This window comes from Schistocerca nitens, chromosome 2, assembly GCF_023898315.1.
Source record: "Schistocerca nitens isolate TAMUIC-IGC-003100 chromosome 2, iqSchNite1.1, whole genome shotgun sequence".
Taxonomy (NCBI): Eukaryota; Metazoa; Arthropoda; class Insecta; order Orthoptera; family Acrididae; genus Schistocerca; species Schistocerca nitens.
In genome coordinates, this window is record NC_064615.1 from 361,185,908 (window position 1) to 361,211,631 (window position 25,724).

Here is a 25,724-nt window from a genome sequence, read left to right on the forward strand (position 1 = left end):
AGGGAAGCATGTTACAATCGCCGCTGCTCATATTGTACGTTAATGATCTAACAGACTGTATCTATAGTATCCTTAGACTTCACGCAGGGGCACTGAAGTGAAAGGTATCTCACCGTCCACGGTTGAGAGCAGTGGGGACAAAGCGGAGGAGGATCGTCATTTAAAAGATGTCGATGGCTAAAAGGACTGTGCCCAATCCGAAGTCTAGTTAAAATTACCTCCTCCTGACGATAAGGCCGGCAGGAGGAGGTCCTAGCACAGGTCAGAGGTTTTATGTCCTGTAATTCATTATCGGGAAGTGCAGATCAATATGTGTGTCATAAAATAGCAACACGATGACATACAACGGTCTGTACATAGGCAAAGGGAACCATTTGAACAGCGGGCCGAGGAAGAGAGACTGCAGCCTGTATATTGGCTGCCTCGTCCGACGATACGAACATGCCCTGGGATCCAGAGGAATGCCACAGAGATGGCCCACAAGTGAAGCATGTGGAGGTAGCCCTGAATTTGTTGGACAAGAGGGTGGAAGGGATGAAGAGGTCGGAGGTTGAGAAGGGAGCTGAGCGAATCTGAGAATATAATATACTGTATCCGCTTATGGCGATGGATGTGTTGGACAGCCTGGAGAACAGCGTAAAGATCCGCGGTAAAAACCAAACACTGGTTGGGAAGCCGAAATGTAATAGCGGTGTCGCCAACAATATAGGCACTCCCAACAACAAAGGTGGTCTTTGAACCGTCAGTGTAAATAGAGCAGCAAATTCCCGACGCCGAACGATAAACTATAGGGGGGGGGGGGAGGTACTATTGTTGGGAAGCTGGCAAAGGTCACAGAGAAGGCAGGTCAGGGGGCGAAGCCAAGATGGCACTGTACACCCTCATTTGTCAATAAAATTTTAGGAATTTGTAAGGGAAGGGAATGTAGCAGCTGACGGAAGCGGACAGAGGAAGGGCGGCCTTCATACACTAAATCCAAGCCGGTGTCGGAAAAAATGGCATGGGTTGGATGAGCCGGCATGGAAGACAGATGACTAGCGTAACGACTCAGAAGGGCAGCTCGCCGATTGAAGAGCGGAGATTCAACAGTCTCGGCATAAAGGCTATCCACAGGGCTGGTGTAAAAAGCTCCAGACGCTAAACGCAATCCACGGTAGAACGCCGAAGAATAGATGGCCGTGCAGAGAAGTAAACTATGCTTCCATAGTCCAATTTCGAGCTCACTAAGGCGCGATATAGGCAGAGGAGGATCACTCGGTCCGCTCCTTAGGAGGTACCACTCAGAACACGAAGAGTGATGAGGGATCGCAGACAGCGAGCAAAAAGATATGAAATGTGGAAAGACCCGCGCGGTTTTCTGTCCAACGTAAGTCCCATTAGTTTGGCGACGTTCACGAACGGAAGGTCAACATGGCCCAGATGTAATGAAGGCAGATAAAACTCCGTACGACGCCAAAAATTTACATATACGGTCTTACTGGGAGACAATCGGAAGCCAGTTTCGATGCTCCATGAGTGGAAGTCTGGTCCACTGAGAGCTGTAGTAGATTGTAATATCTTCGACAAAGAGGGAGCCCGAGACATCGGGAAGGAGAGAATCCATAATTGGATTTATGACAATGGCAAACAGTAAAACACTTAGCACTGAACCCTGGGGCATCTCGTTTTATCGGGAGGAAGTACGGGAGATCGCAGTGTTCACCCGCACCTAAAATGTGGGCTTTGTCATAAATTCACGGATGAAAAGGGGTAGCCGACCTCGAAAGCTCCAAGAGAACAGTGTGACGAGGATGCCTGACCTACAACACCTGTCGTATGCCGTCTCCAGACCACAAAATATAGCTATCATTTGGTGTTTCCTAAGAAAGTTGTTCATGACGTATGTGGAGAGAGCATCAAGATGGTCAACTGCAGAACGATGCTTTCGGAAGCCGCATTGGGCAAGTGTTAAAAGCATTCGAGACACCAGCCACCAGCCTAAACGGCAATTTACCAATCGCTCCAAAACCTTACGTATACTACTCGTAAGAGAGATTGGGTGATAGCTAGAAGGGAGATGTTTGTCCTTTCCAGGTTTCGGAACAGGAGTGACGATAGCTTCCCGACATCATCTGGGAAAGGTACTGTGGGTCCAAATTCGAGATAAAGGCGAAGGAGGTAGCGCAGACTATGGTATGATAAATGCAGCAACATTTGGACGTGGATGCCATCTGGTCCTGGGGCGGAACAGCGAGAGAAAGAGAGTGTGAGTTGGAATTCTCGCATAGAAAAAAAGAGGTATTATAGCTTTCGTGATTTTGAGAGGAGAAAGCAAGAGGTCGCACTTCCGCTGCTCGTTTCTTCGGGAGAAAGGTGAGTAACTTGCAGAGCTCAGAATCTGAGCAACTGTTGACCCAATGAGTTATAAATTGCGACTGGGTCCGCTAAGGTATCTTGCATGACAGTTAGCCTAGAAATCGGGGAGAAACTAGATGTGCCGGATAACCGTCAAATTCGACTCCAAACTAGAGATGGGGGATCCGCTCTTGAACTAATTCATAGAGTTCAATCTTTCAAAGGAGTGAACAATCAGTGATTCAGAAAAAAAGAACGGTAGCTCCAAACGTTTCCCAGGCAGAGAGAGAGAGAGAGAGAGAGAGAGAGAGAGACGGAGCATATCAGCAGCGCCTCTGCTGTTCAGAGCACAGTGCACGCCACACAACACAGCCAGCGCCGGCCTCTGCCCTGCTTCTACCTTGGCTGCCTGCATTGTGCAGTGCCCCATTGGATTTTGTGTTTCACATATGCCGGGCCGTCTCTGTGCGTCGTCTGCCGTGTGCACTGTGCAGTGTCTGGCGCAGCTGAACTTCGCATCGCACTCTGTCGGCGATCGTTTCAGTCGCACGTCCTGCCCTCTGGGCAGTTGATGCCAGCAACAGGACAGAGAGCCACCTAGCGGATAACATAGGAACTACTTGCAAAAACCTGCTCGCAAGGGAGCGGACGATTTGTCTCGGAGCGGGTGAGCTCCCCCCACCCTCGGAACTCGCCCGCTCAACGCTCACCCCACCGTCTCGACTCTAGCCAGAGCGTCGAGCAAAGCGACTCTGGTGTCACTCTGGTCTCTGCGGTCTCAGCTCACGCAGTAATACAGCTCGCGGCTCGACCTGCTCGACTCAGCGCCTCTGCATCGGAGTTTGTCCCCACTGGATATTATTCTTCATAGTAATACCGCTATGTATATTACATTATTATGTTATGTATACATAAATTGTTTTTATTTTATTTTTATTTGTTTAAACTGATTAGATTAGGTTCCTGATGACTACTCTTACTATAGGATTTTTATTATGGACACTCGAATTTACGCTTTAATTACGAGCGAACCGATAAACGTATCGCAAAATGTGATACCCCAATATTTTCCTTGTTTTATTCTGCGTAAGGCTATATGCAGCACTTTCGTTTTACAGTCAAATTTATATTTTTTTTTCTTATTCTGGTACGGATTTTGCGATTTTAGGCGTCTTCGAAAGGAAAAATATATGGCTTGCGATGTATTTGTATGAGGTTAATGAAATTTTAATACATTATAGCCAAATATACTGTTAATGTAAATCTCAAGTTACAACATTTTCCGATCACCCAAAAAACCACGCTAGTGCAAAATAAATCAATAATCAAAAACTTTGTCATATCGTGGAAATTTCAATAAACAATACAAAATTCTTGCTCATTATCTATGTTACTTCAAAATAGGATCAAATAAGATCATAATACAGGTATAGTACTGGAATAAACCAAGTTTAAAGGGCAATGTGCCTTTCATTTATTTTCTTTTGTAAATCAGTGGTGAGTCATGAAAAACAGCTAATTCATTTCAGGGAGTGAACAGTTCTGATCCAATCTCTGAAAAGAACAGTTTTGCCCATCTCTACTCCAAACTACACATGAGGGAGTGAATGTGTTAAAGGAGCTTGCCTTCTTGCTATCGTGTATGATGCGACGGCATCGCGCACTTAACTGCTTACAGCGGATACAGTTGACCAACATAGGATGGTGGCGGAAAACGCGAAGAGCATGTCTCCACTCACGTATTGCGTCAGGACATGCCTCGTTCCACCAAGGAACTGGGGCTCGCTAGGGCAAAGGGGAGGTACGAGGTATTGAACGTTCTGCGGCTGTAAGAGTAACTTCTGTAACATGAGTGACTTGATCATCGATGCTAGGAAATTTACGGTCATCAAATGTTGCTAGAAAGGAGAAAATTGTCCAATCGGCTTTGGAAAACTGCCAGCGTCTTGGGCCCATAGAAGGCAGTTGTGGCTGTAATCGAGGGACACAGGGAAAATGATCACTCGAGTGTGTATCAGCAACAGCAAACCATTCAAAGCTCCGAGCTAGCTGAACAGTACCGACCAAAAGGTCCAGATGATAGTAGGTGGCGCAGACAAAAATGTAAGTTACCAAGTGTTGAGGCAAACAAGATCCGCTTGGTGGAAGACGTCAATTAATATGGAGCCTCTCGGACAAGGACACAGAGATCCCCAAAGGGGGTAGTGGGCGTTGAAGTCCCCAACCAGCAAATACAGGGGTGGGCGCTTGACAAGGAGGTGAAGGAGATCAGATCTTGCCATTGGTGTGGTGGATATAATGTATATGGTATAAAGACAGAAAGCGTATCCCGAAAGGGAAAGATGTACAGTGATAGCTTAGAAGGAACTGTGTAAGAGGATTTGGTTATAATTGGTAGCATAATGGAGAGGAATCATAAGTCCACCGTCTGCTGGAGCGCCCTCAAAAGAGGGGAGATCAAGCCAGACTGATTGGAAATGAGGGAAGACAAAAGGATCATGGGGATGTAGCTTTGTTTCCTGAATACAGAAGATGAACAGGGAGTAGGATCGTAAGAGGATCGACAATTCATCCCTATTGGAGCGAATTCCAACGATATTCCAATGGATAATTGGCACAGAGTGGACAGAAAACAGAAAAATCTCACCACATTTGCCGTCAACTCAAAGACCGCTGAGAGCCGGCAGCCGATGGCGTGAAACAGCATTCAGTCAAAGGCAGAAGGTCATGATCCAAAGGTTGTTAGGGGACAGCTCCTGCCACCAGTGATCGGCTTGATGATCGGCCGCCAGCAGTGCGTTGCGGCGACATGTAAGATGGCCGAGGGCAGCTACCACTAGGTGGCGCTGGGAAGAGACATGCCATGGCAGAGAAGGAGAGGAATTATGTTTCTTATTAGCCTTCTTGGAAGCAGGACGTTGAGATGAGGGAGGAGTTGTGAGGTTTGGGTATGTAAAAAATATTCACTAGTACGCTCTTTTTTGGAAGTCCAGGCGTCGGATTTTGGGGTCCATGATTTAGGATGAGCTGATGAAGGTTGAGCCTTACAGTAATCAGATGATAGTGGGGAGGTTGAACAGGTGATCTTTGGGCTAAAGGTGAGATCACAAGTCTGCATGGCTACATCCTTAGCAGGTCGAGGAGAGGTGAGGACAGTGCTATATTTACCACCTGGTAGCACAGTAAGCTTTCTACTGGCGAATAACTTATGAGCAGCAAAGGTAGACACCTTTCCCTTTCCCTTTTCCTAAATAACTCGTTCATCTTTAAAAAGAGGCCTATCTCTAGAGGAAGCAACGTGGTCGCCCATGCAGTTGATGTAACAAGGGGATTGACGTGAACAATCACCCTCATGGGCATCCCTGCCACTGGTAACGCATTTGCGATATTGGAACACGACTGACTGGTTTGATTAAACTTGTGACACCGATAGCGACACGTAGGGTTGGGTATGTAAGGGCGAACCGAAATTATCTCTTTTCACACTTTAACATTCGATGGAAGTTGAACACTGTCAAATGTCAAGAAGATAGTGTGGGTAAATACCAATCCCTTTTGAACCCTTTCCGTGACTCGACGTACAGCCATTGCACTCTGATCAGATAGGTGATTTTAAATGTCCTCTTTGGATAATCAGTCGAGCCATGTTGTATAAACCACCTCGCACAGAAAGTTTAAAGTACGGCGCACTTCCACCCAGACTGGGAAGGTGTATAGCAGTGTAGTTCGAAGAAATTTATGTGGCTGGAGGGCACCGTCTGTTTCTAACAGCAGGGTGCCATTTTGTAACCAGGAACAAGACTCTACAGGACCTGCAGTTGCGCCAACAGCTTTCTGAATAATGAAAGGGTTCCTTTTTTGGAAAATCTGTCAGAACGAGATTTGTGAGATAAAAGAAGACTAACCACGGCTTACATTCCTAAGCGTCCGCTTCCGGACACAGGCGCAAAACATACTCCCAAAGAGAGGGAGAAGTGGAAGGGAAGGGGTGGGAGGGAGGGGGGAGGGAAGGATCGGGGATAGGTAGGGATGTGGAAAGGGAAGGTATGCAGCCCAGAAAGGAAAGAGAGCTGCACTAACTCGAGGTCCCATGCTCGCCACAAAGTGTGATAAAGTTGTTACAAATATCTGTGAAACAATTTATATCTTCTTTTCCTAGATTTTTACAGCTCTCCAAATTGCTATGCAAAATATCTACCAAATAATAGAGCCTCTCTCTTACACAAATGCCTTACTATTGGTTCAAACGGCTCTAAGCACTATGGGACTTAACATGCGAAGTCATCAGTCCCCTAGACTTAAAACTATTTAAACCTAACTAAACTAAGGACATCACATACATCCATGCCCGAGGCAGGATTCGAACCTGCGACCGTAGCAGCCGCGTGGTTCCGGACTGAAGCGCCTAGAACCGCTTGGTCACTGCGGCAGGCGGTTACTATTGTAGTAAATGAAAATTCTTTCCTCTTCTCTACAGTATTAGACTAACTGCTTGCACAATGTAAGTGTTATAATGTTAGTGGTTTTGTGGGGGAAAGGTACATAAAGCCCCGAAAATGTAAGTTAAGGGAAACATGAATCAAAGATTTCACAGTGTCCGATTAGGCCTTACCTTACCTGAGTGAACCAGTGCAACCATGTACATTCTCTTCTTCATCCTGAAGAACTCCTCTTAGGTTAACCTGATTTTCGAACTGAGCAACAATAATGTCAGCTGCACTAGTTCTTCTATTATCGATTTCCTTCAATGTCGACAGTGTGAAAGCTCCAGGATCAAATCCCAGCATCTGTAAGAGTCCTTAGTCTGCCAAGACTAGTACAGTTGAAAATTAAACAAACATCATATCGACAAACAGCCTATTGGCTTCTGTCTCGGGTTCTTCGGCCGACGTTCATCTAATGATTTTTCTGACGTTTCGCCAGCACGAGTGGCTGGCATTGTCAAAGCTTCACCCTCCATTGCCGGTGGTGAACTGGAGCCGAGCTCGCGGGATCAGACTATACGAGGTGTGGCTAGAAAAAAACCGGACTAGTACTGGTGAAACAATAAAACGAATGCAATAAGGCTGAAAGTCGCGTGGCCTGTCACGTGACTCTCGCTCCGCCTACTGCTCGAGTTTCATCTGCCTCCTGCACTCAGTCTGCCCGTGGCGTCTGTCTTAAGTAGTTGACGTTTTGTCTGTGCGTCGGAAAATGTTGAGTGTACAGAAAGAACAGCGTGTTAACATCAAATTTTGTTTCAAACTAGGAAAATCTGCAAGTGAAACGTTTGTAATGTTACAACAAGTGTACGGCGATGATTGTTTATCGCGAACACAAGTGTTTGAGTGGTTTAAACGATTTAAAGATGGCCGCGAAGACACCAGTGATGACACTCGCACTGGCAGACCATTGTCAGCAAAAACTGATGCAAACATTGAAAAAATCGGTAAACTTGTTCGACAAGATCGCCGTTTAACAATCAGAGCAGTGTCTGAGTTAACAGGAGTTGACAAGGAAAGTGTTAGGCAGATTCTTCATGAAAGTTTCAACATCAACAAAGTGTGTTCAAAAATGGTTCCAAAGTGTCTCACAATTGAACAGAAGGAACGCCGAAGAATGATTTGTTCTGACATCCTGGAAACTCCTGTTAACTCAGACACTGCTCTGATTGTTAAACGGCGATCTTGTCGAACAAGTTTACCGATTTTTTCAATGTTTGCATCAGTTTTTGCTGACAATGGTCTGCCAGTGCGAGTGTCATCACTGGTGTCTTCGCGGCCATCTTTAAATCGTTTAAACCACTCAAACACTTGTGTTCGCGATAAACAATCATCGCCGTACACTTGTTGTAACATTACAAACGTTTCACTTGCAGATTTTCCTAGTTTGAAACAAAATTTGATGTTAACACGCTGTTCTTTCTGTACACTCAACATTTTCCGACGCACAGACAAAACGTCAACTACTTAAGACAGACGCCACGGGCAGACTGAGTGCAGGAGGCAGATGAAACTCGAGCAGTAGGCGGAGCGAGAGTCACGTGACAGGCCACGCGACTTTCAACCTTATTGCATTCGTTTTATTGTTTCACCAGTACTAGTCCGGTTTTTTTCTAGCCACACCTCGTATGTACCTGGCGCGCCAACGTCCGAGGGCTTCTCCGCGGTCATTTCCGGTGCGGTTCTCCTCTTGCTACCTGCGACGGTCGTTTGCTGCAGTACGGGAAGCCAAGATCCGTTTACCTTAAGGCTTTCCTCTTTCTTGTTCAAACTGTTCGCGTGTTTTTGTATTTCTACAGCTTCTCTGAACAAGCGCGTGTGATAGTGGTTCTCTACAGCCAGAACTTCCGTGTCGGCGAATTTTATTACGTGGTCGGTCTCATTCATTGCATGTTCTGCCACGGCCGATTTCTCCACCTGCCCCAACCTGCAATGTCGCTTATGCTCCTTGATCCTGGTGTTAATGGATCGTCCAGTCATCCCGACATAAACTTTTCCGCATGTGCATGGTATGCGGTATATTCCCGACATTGTAAGTGGGTCTCTTTTCTCCTTCGCCGATCTAAGACACTCTTTGATCTTCCGTGTCGGTTTGAAAATCGTCTTTACGCCTATTAGATCCGACGACGTACCGAAAACTAAGCGCAGATCCGACGCAACGTATCACACGGAATACGAATCGATTGATCAAGGCGTCTTCTCTGCCGGCGGACATACAGAGAAACCTGCGCAACACAGAAGCCCTACCAGCTCGGCTGTATGGATTACCCAAGATCCATAAGAACAACGTTCCACTGAGACCGATCGCTAGCGCTCCTGGATCACCGACATATAAACTGGCAAAACACTTGGCCTCTCTGCTCCAACCACACGTGGCGAAGACCGACACATACATTAAGGACTCAGGACATTTCATTGAGAAGCTGAAGAAACTGATACTTGCACCAAACGACATCCTGGTCAGCTTTGATGTTGTTTCGTTATTTACGAAAGTGCCACTCAGTGACGCTCTGGAGCACATCGGTTCCATTTTCCCGCTAGACATCAGAAAGCTCTTCCATGCATGTCTCACCACGAGCTATTTCACGTGGAATGGCGACTTCTGCGAACAGCTGGAAGGCGTCGCCATGGGTAGTCCTCTCAGTCCAGTGGTGGCCAACTTCTTCATGCAACAATTCGAAGCACAGGCACTGGACTCGGCGACTTGCAAACCTAAGGTGTGGTACAGGTACGTCGATGATACTTTCGTGGTGTGGAGCCATGGTGAAGAACAGCTCGGTGAATTCCTGAGACACTTGAACAGCCTCCAAGCCAACATAAAATTTACCATGGAGGTAGAAAAGGACAGGAAACTGCCATTTCTAGATGTGCTGGTCACAAGGGACGGCGAAAACCTGGGACACAGCGTGTATCGAAAACCGACTCACACGGACCGATACCTGCACAAACTGTCAAACCACCACCCGAGCCAGAAAAGAGGCATGATTAGTACGCTCGTAACGAGAGCTGGACGAATATGTGAGCCGCAACACCTCAAACGAGAAATGCAACACCTGGAAACTGTCCTGAGGAGCAATGGGTACTCCACAAATTATATTACAAGTGTAACTGGGCCAAACACTCGGCGAAGTAAGGAACCAGAAAAAGAAATGTCGGGTACGGCCTTTCTGCCATACATTCCCAGAGTGACGGACAGAATCGGCCGTATATTGCGCAAACATGGCGTAAAGACGATTTTCAAACCGACACGGAAGATCAAAGAGTGTCTTAGATCGGCGAAGGAGAAAAGAGACCCACTTGCAATGTCGGGAATATACCGTATACCATGCACATGCGGAAAAGTTTATGTCGGGATGACTGGACGATCCATTAACACCAGGATCAAGGAGCATAAGCGACATTGCAGGTTGGGGGCAGGTGGAGAAATCGGCCGTGGCAGAACACGCACTGAATGAGACCGACCACGTAATAAAATTCGCCGCCGACACGGAAGTTCTGGCTGTAGAGAACCACTATCACATGCGCTTGTTCAGAGAAGCTGTAGAAATACAAAAACACGCGAACAGTTTGAACAAGAAAGAGGAAAGCCTTAAGGTAAACGGATCCTGGCTTCCCGTACTGCAGCGAACGACCGTCGCAGGTAGCAAGAGGAGAACCGCACCGGAAATGACCGCGGAGAAGCCCTCGGACGTTGGCGCGCCAGGTACATGTAGTCTGCGCCCGCGAGCTCGGCTCCAGTTCACCACCGGCAATGGAGGGTGAAGCTTTGGCAATGCCAGCCACTCGTGCTGCCGAAACGTCAGAAAAATCATCAGATGAACGTCGGCCGAAGAACCCGAGACAGAAGCCAATAGGCAGTTTGTCAACAAGTGGCCACGAAAGCCTCAACAATTTTTAAACATCATATCCTGCAACGTTATTAGTAGTGGTGGAAACAAATGTTGTCTACAGACATGGTTTTCTATCAGAGAGTTGTAGCTTTCATTTGAATATTGAACTTTGCCATACGCACAATTTAGTAGAAGTTCCGGATCCGCTAAATGCTGAATTGTTCCCCAAATTGTGAGCACATAAAAGTAGAAGAAACAACCGCGGGAAGAAATGAGGAAACACAAAACAACAAAGGGAAGTGGCTCCGTGAAAGCATTGCTAATAATTATTTTTATGGCACTTAGCTATGGAACTGGAGCGTAATATTCAGGAATTGAAATTTCAATGCCATTTAGTAAACGAAGATCCAATACGAAGTTGTTCACAAGTTTGGTCGCTTACTCGGTTTGCCAGCGAGTTTCACATCCAGTATAAGCATTTTAAAATTGAAAGGCCCAGTTTCGGGAAAGATGTATCGTCCTTCCTCTAATGATGAAGACAGTTTAGCAAGTTCGTCTCTTCCGAAGAAGAAAGTTAAAAGATATACAAATTTCAACAAAGCCTGGTTAGAAAGCAATGGTTCTTACACACAACTGATGAAAGAAAACAACTTCACAGAAAAGTCTGTCATTTGTCCCATTACGTTTTCCATACTATTTGAAGGAAAAGAGCTGTAGTGGATAATCAGACTACACAAAAACACATTCTGGCACAACAGCAGCGTAGTAAAAATAACAAAATTAAAATTTTATTTTTAAGGAAATATACGGTTGAAGATGATGCCGCGATAAACGCTGAAGTTACATCTCTTTATCATGGTGAAAAATACGGCCTTACCAGCAGTTCATTCGAAGAGCAATAGAAACAGCTCTATTCATTTCTTCAGACAGTAATAGTGCACCTAAAACTTCACGTGGAAGGACTTCTTTGCCCATACACCTTCAAAAAAGGTTTTTGTTTTTCTGTCTCCTCAAATGCTTCAAACCGAGGAAATACAAAACTTTTCGTTATGCATTTAAGGACTTCGGCGTTAACAACAGAATTTTTGTTAACTCGAACGATGACTAATATGGTATACGCTGTTTTGTTGTCTTTCGAACCATCTTGCTTGAGATAGGCACCGTGAGTCTGGCTCCTCTACGGTTATCTGGCTGATATTGTCGAACCTGACCAGTACAGCCTACTGTGTTCTCAGAGCACGCAAGTCTCACGACCACATCGATGTCACTTGGCCACGGGAGATTTATATTTTTTAATATTTTTTTTATTTTTACTATTTTGTTATTTTAAATGTTTTAATTTTCTTAAATTTTGTTATTGTTTTCTCTTTACTGTTGTATAGTTACACACGATGTATTCGTACACGCGTCAGACCATATAAGCAGACACATGACAAATAAACATAAATATTTAATACAGTGCACAAAATAACAGCAAACTTAAATATGATACTGAACGAAATATTAAATATTGTGCGAAGGTTATGATAATAATGTGCCGAAGTTGTGTACATTACACAGATAAATTTACGGAACGAGCATATTACATAAACTTCCTCAAAATCTTATAATATCGGAAGCTGAGCGATTAGCGCAACAAACAATAAGCTATTGAAAGACATATATACTAAGAAACAGCCGTTGGAAAACCCCACGTGAATAATTTTGGAACGACAAGTTGCAGCAAACAATCCGAATTAAGTGTATAATAGACGGAAGAACTGCGAAACAATGTCTGCACGCAAAATACAATCAACTTTTCAGCCCAAGACGAAAATATTCTAAAAGACAGCATAGTAGTTTTTGAAGAAAACGCAGTAAAACTTTTTCTGCTCTTTAGAAAGAAGTTGAAATTTTTTTCTCACAATTATTTTTATAGCAATTTTCGGTTAGCTTAACTTTCTCCGTTGTTATCGATAAAGCTTCAAACAGAACATCATTTTGTATAAGGCTGGGCATAATTCCCTCTTGGTATATGCATTGTCTCGCACTTTCAAAGATTTCTGGATTACTTTAAGACACTGGTGAATAAAAGCTAATGTATAAACAATGAAACGATAATCAACGGCCCGCCGGGGTGGCCGAGCGGTTCTAGGCGCTACAGTCTGGAACCCCGTGACCGTTATGGTCGCAGGTTCGAATCCTGCCTCGGGCAGGGATGTGTGTGATGTCCTTAGGTTGGTTAGGTTTAAGTAGTTCTAAGTTCTAGCGGTCTGATGAACTCAGAATTTAAGTACCATAGTGCTCAGAGCCAATTGAACCATTTGATAATCAACTGCAATAATCAGTTTTTTAATTATATCCAAATGAAGCGATGACTATGTAACGCATTACTACGAAACACAGTTTCATGAGAACGCCCATGATTTTTCGCACGTAACATCCGGACGATGAAATATTTTTGCGAAGTCTTCTTATAATTACCGTTATTGTTGTTGTGGTTTTCAGTCCAGAGACTGTTTTGATACAGCCCTCCATGGTACTCTATCCTGTGCAAGCTTCTTCATCTCCCAGTACCTACTGCAACGAACATCTTTCTGAATCTGTTTAGTGTAGTCATCTCTTGGTCTCTCTCTACGATTTTTACCCTCTGCGCTGCCTTCCAATAGTAAATTGGTGATCCATTGATGCCTCAGAATATGCCCTACCAACCGGTTCCTGCTTCTAGTCAAGTTGTGCCACAAATTTCTCTCCAATTCTATTCAATACCTCTTCATTATTTATGTGATCTACCGATCTAATTTCAGCATCCTTTTGTAGCAACACATTTCGAAAGCTTCTATTCTCTTTTTGTCTAAACTATTTATTGTCCACGTTTTACTTCCATACATGGGTACACTCCATATAAATACATTCAGAAAAGACTGCCTGACACCTAAATCTCTACTCGATGTTAACAAATTTCTCTTCTTCAAAAACGCTACCCTTGCCATTGCTAGTCTACATTTTATATCCTTTCTACTCTGACCATCATCAGTTATTTTGCTCCCCAAATAGCAAACCTCCTTTACTACTTTAAGCGTCTCATTTCCTAATTGATACCCTCAACATCACACGATTTAATTCGAATACATTCCATTATTCTCGTTTCGCTTTTGTTGATGTTCATCTTATATCCTCCTTTCAAGACACTGTCCATTCCGTTCAACTGTTCTTCCAAATCCTTTGCTGTCTCTGACAGAATTACAATGTCATCGGCGAACCTCGAAGTTTTATTTCTTCTCCGTGGATTTTAATTCCTACTCCGAATTTTTCTTTTGTTTTTTACTGCTTGCTCAATATACAGATTGAATAACATCGGGGATAGGCCACAACCCTGCCTCACTCCTTTCCCAACCACTGCTTCCCTTTCATGCCCCTAGACTCTTATGCCGTCTTGTTTCGGTACAAATTGTAAATAGCCTTTCGCTCCCTATATTTTACCCCTGCCACCTTCAGAGTTTGAAAGAGAGTATTCCAGTCAACATTGTCAAAAGCTTTCTCTAAGTCTACAAATGCTAGAAACGTTGGTTTGCCTTTCCTTAATCTATTTTCTAAAATAAGTCGTAGGTTCAGTATTGCCTCACGTGTTCCTACATTTCTACGGAATCCAAACTGATCTTCCCCGACGTGGCTTCTACCTGTTTTTCTATTCATCTGTGAAGAATTCGTGTTAGTATTTTGCAGCCGTTACTTATTAAACTGATAGTTTGCTAATTTTCACTTCTGTCAACACCTGCTTTCTTTGGGATTGGAATTATTATATTCTTCTTGAAGTCTGAGGGTATTTCGCCTGTCTCATACATCTTCCTCACCAGATGGTAGAGTTTTGTCAGGGTTGGCTCTCCCAAGGCTATCAGTAGTTCTAATGGAATGCTCTCTACTCCCGGGGCCTTGTTTCGACTTAGGTCTTTCAGTGCTCTGTTAGATTCTTCACGCAGTATCATATCTCTCATTTCATCTTCATTTCCTTAATATTGTCCTCAAGAACATCGTCCTTGTATAGACCCCCTATATACTCCTTCCACCTTTCTGCATTCCCTTCTTTGCTTAGAACTGGGTTTCCATCTGGGCTCTTGATATTCATGCAAGTGGTTCTCTTTTCTCCAAAGGTGTCTTTAATTTTCCTGTAGGCAATATCTATCTTACCGCTAGTGATATATACGTCTATATCCTGCTTAGCCATTTTGCACTTCCTGTAGATCTCATTTTTGAGACGTTTGTATTCCTTTCTGCCTGTTCATTTACTGCAATTTTGTATTTTCTCCTTTCATCAACTAAATGCAGTATCTCTTCTGTTACCCATGGACTCCTATTAGCCCTCGTTTTTTTAACTACTTGCTCCTCTGCTGCCTTCACTATTTCATCTCTCAAAGCTACCCATTCTTCTTTTACTGTATTTCTTTCCCCCATTCTTGTCAATCGTTCCCAAATGCACTCCCTGAAACTCTCTATCACCTCTGGTTCTGTCAGTTTATCCAGGTCCCATCTCCTTAAATTCCCACCTTTTTGCAGTTTCTTTAGTTTTAATTCACAGTTCATAATCAATAGACTATGGTCAGAGTCCACATCTGTCCCTCGAAATGTTTTACAATTTAAAACCTGGTTCCTGGATATGTATTTTTTACTTCCACTTACGTCACTGTAACCCATCTCAGCACATGCTATTAGTTAACGTCTTATTTTATGTGCATTTTATGGAAAATGCACAAAACGACTGGACGACCGTTAATCACACCTTTACATTTTCATAAAATTTGAACCGATCTGCACATGTTTTAACACCGAGGTGTGGCACATAAAAAACTCACAAGAAGTTGTTATTTGCACGTAAAATTCGAATGCAACTATATGTCTGAAAGCAAGTTCTCAGTTTTATCGGAAAAATTATTATTATTTTTTTTTTCTTTACTTCTTTCCGTTTGAAGCCTCTCCACTCATTCATTTCTCTGGTACATTTACCTCGATTTTGATCCATTGTATCTCGAAGGGAATGAGGATTATTGGATAAAAAAGTCGTTCTGACTTTATTCATTTATCTGCCTCCACGCAAAGTTTGAGCCGTATCGTACATGTTTAAAGTATGGAATTGAAGCTCTCTAAAAACCTCACAGGAAAATGTGTTTTCGAACGTAAGATCAAGATAATGTAAGACTTTTTCAAAAGGTTGAAACGCATATAAGATCAAGGTCCCATACACTGGTGAACTAAATTTTGACCATCTGTCTCGCTCCCGTTCAGAGTTATTTAAGGATGACTCTTTTTGCAGGTAAATAACGAACGGTGCACATATAAATGGTGCCATCAGGTGAGCACTAATTTCAGTCTTATTAATATATTTCGCAAAAGGAATTAATTGATCCCCATGATTTTCGTGGGCGCAAGCTCCGGTTCGTTGTTGAAACCTTGCCTAATATACTGCTACATAACTACAGTAAGACATATTTTCGAACGGCTATACACATGCCCGCTGGTCCCGGCCAAACCACAGAACTTTTCACACCATGGTTCTTGCTCGAATAGGAATGGATCACCAAGAGCTTTCCCTCCCCAAGCAGCGATTCTGCACCCGCCTTTTTTCACACGTATTCGACAGCTTCCATCGCGCTTGAAGGATCTGTAGAGGGTAAAAACTGCACAGAAAGACAAAGATACACATTTTTCTAGTAACTGGGAAACACCTCCAAAGAATCATCTAGGAACACAGTGTATGCAAACCATTGACTAGAGGAGACATGATGATGTGTGTGTTGTCAAAAGAGTAGTGAACACTTCTTTCGCTTTTAAATGGATTGCTCTATTGTATTTAAAAATTTGGCTTCATCTCCTACTGATTTAGGCGCCAAAATTCAGAATCCTGAGGCCCCACTGTGAGAAACCAGGTAATTTTGAGGATAACCTGCTAACAGCCTTGGTAGAGATTAGCAGAGGACGCGATCAAATCGATTTAAGGAGACTGAAAACTGCGATTTTTAGTGGTAAATTCAGTAGTAAATAAAGCAATAACTTTAAATACAGATGAGGTGTTCTTAAGTGCTACAAAAAACAGCTGTTGTCCTCAGATCTGTCCAAAGAACATCGTCCATGGTACTACTTGAGACGTAGGGAGCAAAAGCTTTACAGGAAGAGAGACGTTGGAATATTTCTAAGAAACAGTCTCGGTCATTCTGTGTAGGTGGTACCCTGAGATAAAAGATTTGGGACAGGAGGGAATGCCGCAGCTGGCTGCACAGATCAATCAGTGAAGTCATTACTAAAAAAATACAAATACGCAGTACGTTATTCTTCTGTAAAATAAAAACCGTGCAGACTACATTAAATCTAAATATATCGAAAATAAACAGTACCAAGTACATAATTAACGAAAAATTCTTATTTAAGGTATCCTAGTCAATGCGCAGTTAATTATTTTCTCTACGATTTTTCTGTGATAAAAGAATCTTTTTTTCTAATTAGCGTTGTAGAGACGAATGGTACTATATTGTGCAACGAATTTTCTATTACCTTTCTTGTGGTGTGCTCAGAGTTCATTTTCCTTGTACCGATTGCTCTCATTTAACCTATCATCATAAAGGTTCTGGGGTCAGTAATACAGGTATTTCAAAGGCATGTGAATATATATATAAAAGCACTCCGTCTTCAGGTGACGCGTGGCCTACCGGGACCATCGGACAGCCGTGTCATCCTCAGTGGAGGGTGCGGATACGAGGGGCGTGGGGTCAGCACACCGCTCTCCCGGTCGTGATGATGGTATTCTTGACGGAAGCCGCTACTAATCGGTCGAGTAGCTCCTCAGTTGTAAAAAAAAAAATTATTTCTATTGTGTACTTATCATATCGCCGACTTTGACACGAGTTTGAGTTTAAATTCAATTTCATGTGAATTAATAACTGAAGTTCATCAGTGCATTACCACGATTAATTTCTAATTATGTTAATCTAATGCAACCATCTCCACAGAGTTCCAGACTGCTTCTGATGTGCCACTAATTGAACGTTTGCCGGTCACTCTGTCAGTTTCTGTTTGCGTGGATATTAATTTTCTAATAAAGCACCTAATTTTATTTGCTATTTATTATCAAATTTTACACTCCTTAAAGCTTTCGTCGGATCAATTTATGATTTAAATTTCGTTCATAATGTTGTACTACGTTTTATTGTGGCTTAACTGGCACTGGGAACTGTCATTCTTGCAAGTATTAGACCCATGTATCTATTCGTATTTGCGACACGACTGACAATTTTGTGACTACTCGAGCGCAGTACGTAATTCTGAATTAATATGTATATCTCGAAGAAGGATTATGAGGTGGAAGAGTGTTTTAGTTGCATTCTTAGACTCTTCGTATGCGATATGGCTGCCCATGGGCATGTGTAACCAGCCATTTGTTGTATGTCCCAAAAAGTAGTAACCTCGAGCGAAGACAGTCGACCAGACTGTAATGTAGGCAAATGAAAAATTGTTCGCTTCAGGAACCGTCGAAATGAAATAGCGTTTGACATGAACAAATTAATCATAGATAGAGCCAGTCATATCTTACATGAGGGTAGTAGTGTGGAGACATGTGAAATGGAATGATCGCATATTTCAGTTGTACATAGAGCAAATTCAGATTTATGTTTATTCTAGGATGCTGGGAAGTGAAGTTGATTTACAAAAGGTCCTTTTCAGAAACCAAATAAACTGGCTATCGTGAAATATTACTCAAGGTCTTAGAACTCATATAAGGTTTCACTTACGGGGGAGAACTGATTTATGTACGGAAGTGTGGCTTGAATTATTTTACTCGTTGGTACTAGAAATAACGGTAAAAATGCAGAAAAAAATCTTAATGGACGGTCACTAGAAGAATAATGAAAGTATAACTCTAGAAAAGCATCTTCAAACATTTTTATAACAGCGTAAAGGATGAAATTTCTCTATATCACTCTTCTGGTCCACCAGATAATAATCCTTCACACAGAGACATACGTCATAACCTACTAACAAAATTCATCGAAGCACAGAATAGAAGAAAGCCTCAGTATGTTGCAACATAAAACGAAGCAAACGTGAAGTTAGAACTATAGTTACAGTAATTACCATGTGTTTACTTAACTGATCAGGCGGTCGTGCAAAATACTCTCGCCTTAGCTCAACAAGGTCTAGGAGTGAACTGCAGAACTTACAACATAGTGCATTTATATTTATTCTGCGTTTCCAATACATGTAGTACTAGTTATTTGCCATTCGACAACTGACGTAATCGCATATCAGTACCACGAATAGATCGATCTCTGTCACGTTGTCTTGAATATTCGGAAATGAAAAGTCGTTTCTCAGTGTCAAACACTGAAACGCCAAAGAAATGGTATAGGCACGCGAGTTCGAATACAGAGATGTGTAAAAATGCTGAATGTTGTGCTGAGGTCAGCAACGCACATATGACACAATAAGTGTCTGGCGAAGTTGTTCGATCGGTTACACCTGCTACAATGGTAGGTTATCAAGATTTAAGTGAGTTTGAACGTGGTGTTATAGTCGGCGCACGAGTGGTGGGTTACAGCATCTCCGAGGTAGCGATGAAATGGTGATTTTCCCGTACCATCCTTTCACGAGTGTACCGTGAATATCAGGAATCCGGTAAAAAATCTAATCTCCGACGTCGCTGTGGCGGGAAAAAGATCCTGCAAGAACGGCACCAGCGACGACTGAAGAGAATCGTTCAACGTGACAGAAGTGCAACTCTTCTGCAAATTGCTGCAGATTTCAGTTCTGGACTATCAACAAGTGTCAGTGTCAGCGTGCGAACCATTCAACAAAATCATCACTGATATGGGCTTTCGGAGCCGAAGGCCCACTCGTGTACCCTTGATGACTGAGTGACACAAAGCTTTACGCCTCGCCTGTGCCCATCAACAGCGACATTGGACTGTTGCCTGATCGGATCAGTGTCGTATCGAGCAGATGGATGTGTACGGGTATGGAGACCACCTCACGAAACTATGGACTCTGCATGTCTGCAGGGGACTGTTAAAACTGGTAGAGGCACTGTAATGGTGTAGGGTGTGTACAGGTGGAGTGATATGGGCTCCCTGATACGTGTAGATACGACCCTGATAGGTGAAACATCACCAGCATCCATTCATGTCCATTTCTCATTCCGACGGACTTGGGCAGTTCCAGCAGGACACTGCGACAGCATACATGTCCAGAATTGCTAGAGAGTGACTCCAGGGACATTCGTCTGAGTTTAAACACTTCGGCTGGCCACTAAGCACCCAAAACATGAACACTTTGAGCATATCGGGGATGCCTTGCAACGTGCTGTTCAGAAGAGATCTCTACCCCTCGTGCTCTTAGGGATTTACTGACAGTCCTGCAGGATTCAAGGTGTCAGTTCCCTGCAGCACTAATTCCGACATGAGTCGAGTCCATGCCACGTCGTGTTGCGGCACTTCTGCGTGCTCGTGGTGGCCCTACACGATATTAAGTAGGTGTAACAGTTTCTTTGTCTCTTCGGTGTATATGTGAACATCAGCACAGCAAGAAAATTTAGAAGTCTTATCTTCTATTCTGCATTCTTTTCTAAATCTGGTGTCTTACCGCGATTATGGCCTTTACATTAACGAATGGAGTTTTATTGGCGGAGTTGCAGGAAACAGTTTTACGACGTAGATTGTAGGTACGGTATGCAGTCGATAACGGGCCCATCGAAATAAGTAAGAGTGGCACTTTTTCTTCCGGAGAACCGCAAACTTCCATTTCTGAAACGAACTGAGTGTTTCTTGAAGACGCCAGAGTTTTCTTTTTCCGCCTACTTCGGAGTGAAATAAATTTCTGAAGCCTTTCCGAACGGCATAAGCGGATTACCTGAGCGGAGCACTAAGCGGAGATCCTGGAGGCATCTCCTGTCAACAGCGGCCGCCGCCTCGTAGCGGCACAGGGATGCTCCTTTTTTTGTCGCAGCTGTCTCTGCCCGTTAAGTTAGCCACCAGCCATAAGAAAATACATAACAGAAGGTGAGAGGGGCGTGATTTAGCACTAAGTAAGACACTACGGTAAGAGTACGCTGCTGGATAAATGTACACAGGGTACATCCTAGCAGTTGGCTAGACTGTTGACGGCGCTGCCACATTCGGTAATCCTCGCTTGAAGATCTTTAAGCATCCCACTAAGAGGAGCTAAAGGCAAGTACTTTAACTTCAACTGCCTGCTGTGAGCATCAGTACTGTAATTATTACTACGAATGACAACTTTACGAAGTACTGTAGGACGCATCGTGTACTGATGGTGCGCGAAAACACTGAAATGTGTAACTGCTGCATACTAGGTGCTTCAGCTGCCCCCACCTTTGGTTTCTATGAAACCCGCAACGCCTTCAAAAACCAGGCGTGAGATTTTCATATTCTCTCGCACTCTATACTCAACCTATTAGTCGTACAGAAAAAAGAAATGAACAGGACCTTTTTGACGCCTTTATAGCAAATGTAATGTGGCTAAACTTCGTAGTGGGATGCGTTTTCGAGGGGGCCGACGGGTTTCGAGTTATTTAAGAAAAACGAATTTACAGCTCACTGTTGTAAGTTTTCGCTGAATAATTCGAAAACAACGGCCTCTAGCGGAAACGTATGTTGTTGTTGTTGTGGTCTTCAGTCCTGAGACCGGTTTGATGCAGATCTCCACGCTACTCTATCCTCTGCAAGCTTCTTCATCTCCAAGTACCTACTGCAATCTACATCCTTCTGAATCTGTTTAGTGTATTCATCTCTTGGTCTCCCTCTACGACTTTTACCCTCAACGCTTCCCTCCAATACTAAATTGGTGATCCCTTGACGTCTCAGAATATGCCCTACCAACCGATCCCTTCTTTTAGTCAAGTTGTGCCACAAACTCCTCTCCAGTTCTATTCAATACCTCCTCATTAGTTATGTGATCTACCCATCTAATCTTCAGCACTCTTCTGTAACACGACATTTCGAAAGCTTCTATTCTCTTCTTGTCTAAACTATTTATCGTCCACGTTTTACTTCCATAGAACGCTACACTCCATACAAATACTTTCAGAAACGACTTCCTGACACTTAAATCTATACCAGCAAAAAATTTAACTACATTAAATTTCCCACAAAGCAGTCCTGTTCGTTTTTTTCTGTAGGACTAATAGTTTGCTTGTAACGAGCAATACAATATGTAACTTTTCCTCATGGTATTTGAAGCCGCTACAGGTTGCATAAAACCTATTGGTAGGGCAGCTTCATCACCCTGATATGCATCGTCTGCACAGAATGCAGGTATGTTTCTGATCACTATACAGGGTGAACATTAATAAATAGGACAATCTGTAGGGACAGATTCCTGTCTGGAAATGGAGAAAGAAAGATCGTAGGCACATGTGTGCAGGAATGTGTCGTTTCCACAGGAGATGGCGCTGCCGAATGAGAAGTTTGCTTGACCACCTGCTGTGTTCCTTATGTATTGCAGGCTGTGTGATATACACAGCGTACTAACAGCAGCAGAATGCTCCAGTACTCATATCGGGCCAATATTGTGTCTGTGTAGGCCAAGCAGATGGAAACGCTCGAGAGGCAGCACAGGTGCCCTCATTAACACCAACCACATCATACAACATGTCAAGCACTTTTTGGGCGTTTGTGTGATCATGGGTCCTGTGCGTACACCACATCTGGATAGGGTTCTATAGGGCAATGAGATGAACCCTAGTACAAGCTCCAGGAAAGGGGCCGAACAACATGGTGTAAGTGAAAATACAATTACGTGTGTCCCGCACGACAACGGCGACATGTGAACGCATGCATTGATTCCTGTGGTGGTCACTATGAACATCTCTTGTGACGTGGATGTGATGCAGCTATGTACTGTGTTCCCAGGCGATTTGTTATCGTTGCACGCACACCGTCAATTTCCGGACACATGATCATAGGACCTTGGTGTGTCTACAACAACAGTTGGAGAAGCTATACTGCCAACGGCCTGCTCAACTTCATTTACATTTCACATGGTGAATGTGGTGTCACCGCCAGACACCACACTTGCTAGGTGGTAGCTTTTAAATCGGCCGCGGTCCGCTAGTATACGACGGACCCGCGTGTAGCCACTGTCAGTATTTGCAAACCGAGCGCCGCCACACGGCAGGTCTAGAGAGACTTACTAGCACTCGCCCCAGTTGTACAGCCGACGTTGCTAGGAAAGGTTCACTGAGAATTACGCCCTCATTTGCCGAGACGATAGTTAGCATAGCCTTCAGCTAAGTCAATTGCTACGACCTAGCAAGGCGCCATTTTTCCTTTGCTATGTATCTAATGAAGCATACCTCACGCCACCCTGCGTGAGTTTATAGCGTGCATTTCGGCTTCCTCAAACAACACGGTGTTGGCACTTCTGCTGACACTTCAGTGAAAATGTTTTCTATCGTTTGTATGTACGGTGGTCTCGCGGTTCTAGGCGCGCAGTCCAGAACCGTGCGACTGCTACGGTCGCAGGTTCGAATCCTGCCTCGGGCATGGATGTGTGTGATGTCCTTAGGTTAGTTAGGTTTAAGTAGTTCTAAGTTCTAGGGGACTGCAGTTGAGTCCCATAGTGCTCAGAGCCATTTGAACCATTTTTTTGTTTGTATGTAATAAAGGACACTAAGATTTAAGTTTTCCATTTAATTGCTGAAAAAAGGTTTTCCTTCGCACGTCACAGCGCAGTAAATTTTCAACGTAACTGTTCGAGTGGTAGTTCTTCGTCTGAACGATGCTGACACTAGCAGTGATTTTGTAAAATGCTACCTGGGAGGACAGGAGTGCACAACAGCTGTTCATTGCGTATTTCTAGCCCCAGAATATTTCCTTCATTTCCATGTGGAAGCAAGAGCTGAATACTGCTATATCTCTTGTTGCTATTAGTACGATTTCTGCACTTTCTCCGGTCGATGTAAAATGAGGGACGTGTGAAAAGAAGTGGAGACCCGTACAAACTTAATGGATCGTTACCTCAACCTACCATTTACTGAAGATGTGGGAACTCATCCTCTGAGGACTCGCTGCAGTGCGGTGTATGGAGTGAGAATGCTGCACATACAAAGGTGGTGCTGCTCTTACATCTTACTAATGCTCATGGATACTCTTAAAATTAGTCAGCCAAGAGCACAGACTTAAATCGGTGCCACGCGGGGTAGCAGCGCGGTCTAGGCGCCTTGTCACGGTCCGCGCGGCTCCCCCCTTCGGAGGTTCGAGTCCTCCCTCGGGCATGGGTGCGTGTGTTGTTTTTACCGTAGGTTGGTTTTAGCTAGATTAAGTAGTGTGTAAGCGAAGGGACCGATGACCTCAGCAGTTTGGTCCCATAAGACCTTACCACAAATTTCCAAATTTAAACCTGCTGCCGGCCCCTGTGGCCGAGCGGTTGCAGACGCTACAGTCTGGAACCGCGCGACCGATATGGTCGCAGGTTCGAATCCTGCCTCGGTCATGGGTGTGTGTGATAGGTTAGTTAGGTTTAAGTAGCTCTAAGTTCTAGGGGACTGATGACCTCAGATGTTAAGTCCCATATGGTCAGAGCCATTTGAACCATTTGAACGGTACTATTCCATTAGAGGTAACTAATGATGGCACAAGTGTCTGTGACGTAGCGTGGTCCGGTCAGTTTCCGTCAAGATCAATCGTGACATCTCGTAGAAATCGGGCTTTCTGCTGGATATAAGCGTCTTCCAAACACGATATTTCGACGTCATTACTTGACGTCTTCATCAGGTGTTCCCTGAGACTGGCTGCTTACTGGACCGGGTCGCATATTTATGCCTGCCGGGAGCCTGTTATTCTGTTTGCCGTTCCCTAGTTGGTCCGCGACCGCGAGTCGCGCTATCCTGCGGCTCAATCGCCGGCAAAGTCTAAGAAATTACATCATAAGATCAATCGTGACCTGAAGTCATATCCGATGGCCCGCCATCGCTGACGATTTGAGTAACGAGACAAACCATCTCCAAAACTTCTTCCCAGGTAACCACTATACTCGCCTACGATGGCCATCCGTTATATCCCTGTCTTATATCTTTTTTAATCCGACCATTTCGTTCTTGCTCTTCCACTCTTCTTGTCCCTCTTGGTCCTTGCACATGTTGTACATTACCTATCTTTCCCTGCAGCGTACCCATAATTTTCTCATAATTTCGAACATCTTGCTACATTTTACGTTGTATAACGCTTTTTCCAAGTCAACGTATCCTATGACAGTGCCTTCGTTTTTTTTTTTTTTTTCAGTCTTACCTTCCATTATCAGCCGCAACGTTTGAGCTGCCTCTATGGCGCCTTTAGTTTTACCAACACCAAACTTATCATCATGTAAGAGAACCTCAGTGTTCTTTTTCGCTCATCTGTCTATTATCCTTGACAGCAACATGGGTGTATTAGTTGTTTCGCTCATCTGTCTATTATCCTTGACAGCAACATGGGTGTATTAGTTGTTGAGCTGAATGTGCGATAATTCACGCACCTGTCGGCTCTTGCTATCTTCGGAATTGCGTGGATGGCACTTTTCCGAAACTCTAATGGTACTTCCAAGGGTCAAAGAAACTGGTATACGCATGTGTATTCAAATACAGAGATATGTAAAACGGCAGAATGTGGCGCTGCTGTCAGCAACGCTTACATGACATAACAAGTGTCTGGTAAAGTTGTTAGATCGGTTACTGCTGCTAAAATGGTAGGTTATGAAGATATAAGTGAGTTTAAACATGTTGTAATAGTCGGCGCACGAACGACGGGATACAGCAACTCCAGGGTAGCGATGAAGTGCTGATTTTCCTGTACCACCCTTTTAAGTACCGTGAATATCAGGAATCCGGTAAAACATCAAACCTCCGACGTCGCTGTGGTGGGAAAAAGATCCTGCAAGAACGGGACCAGCGACGACTGAAGAGAATCGTTCAACGTGACAGAAGTGCTACCCTTCTGCAAATTGCTGCAGATTTCAGTGCTGGACAATCAACACGTGCGAACCATTCAACTAACATCACCCTTGATGATTGCAAGACACAAAGCTTTACGCCTCGCCTGTGCCCATCAACAGCGACATTGGACTG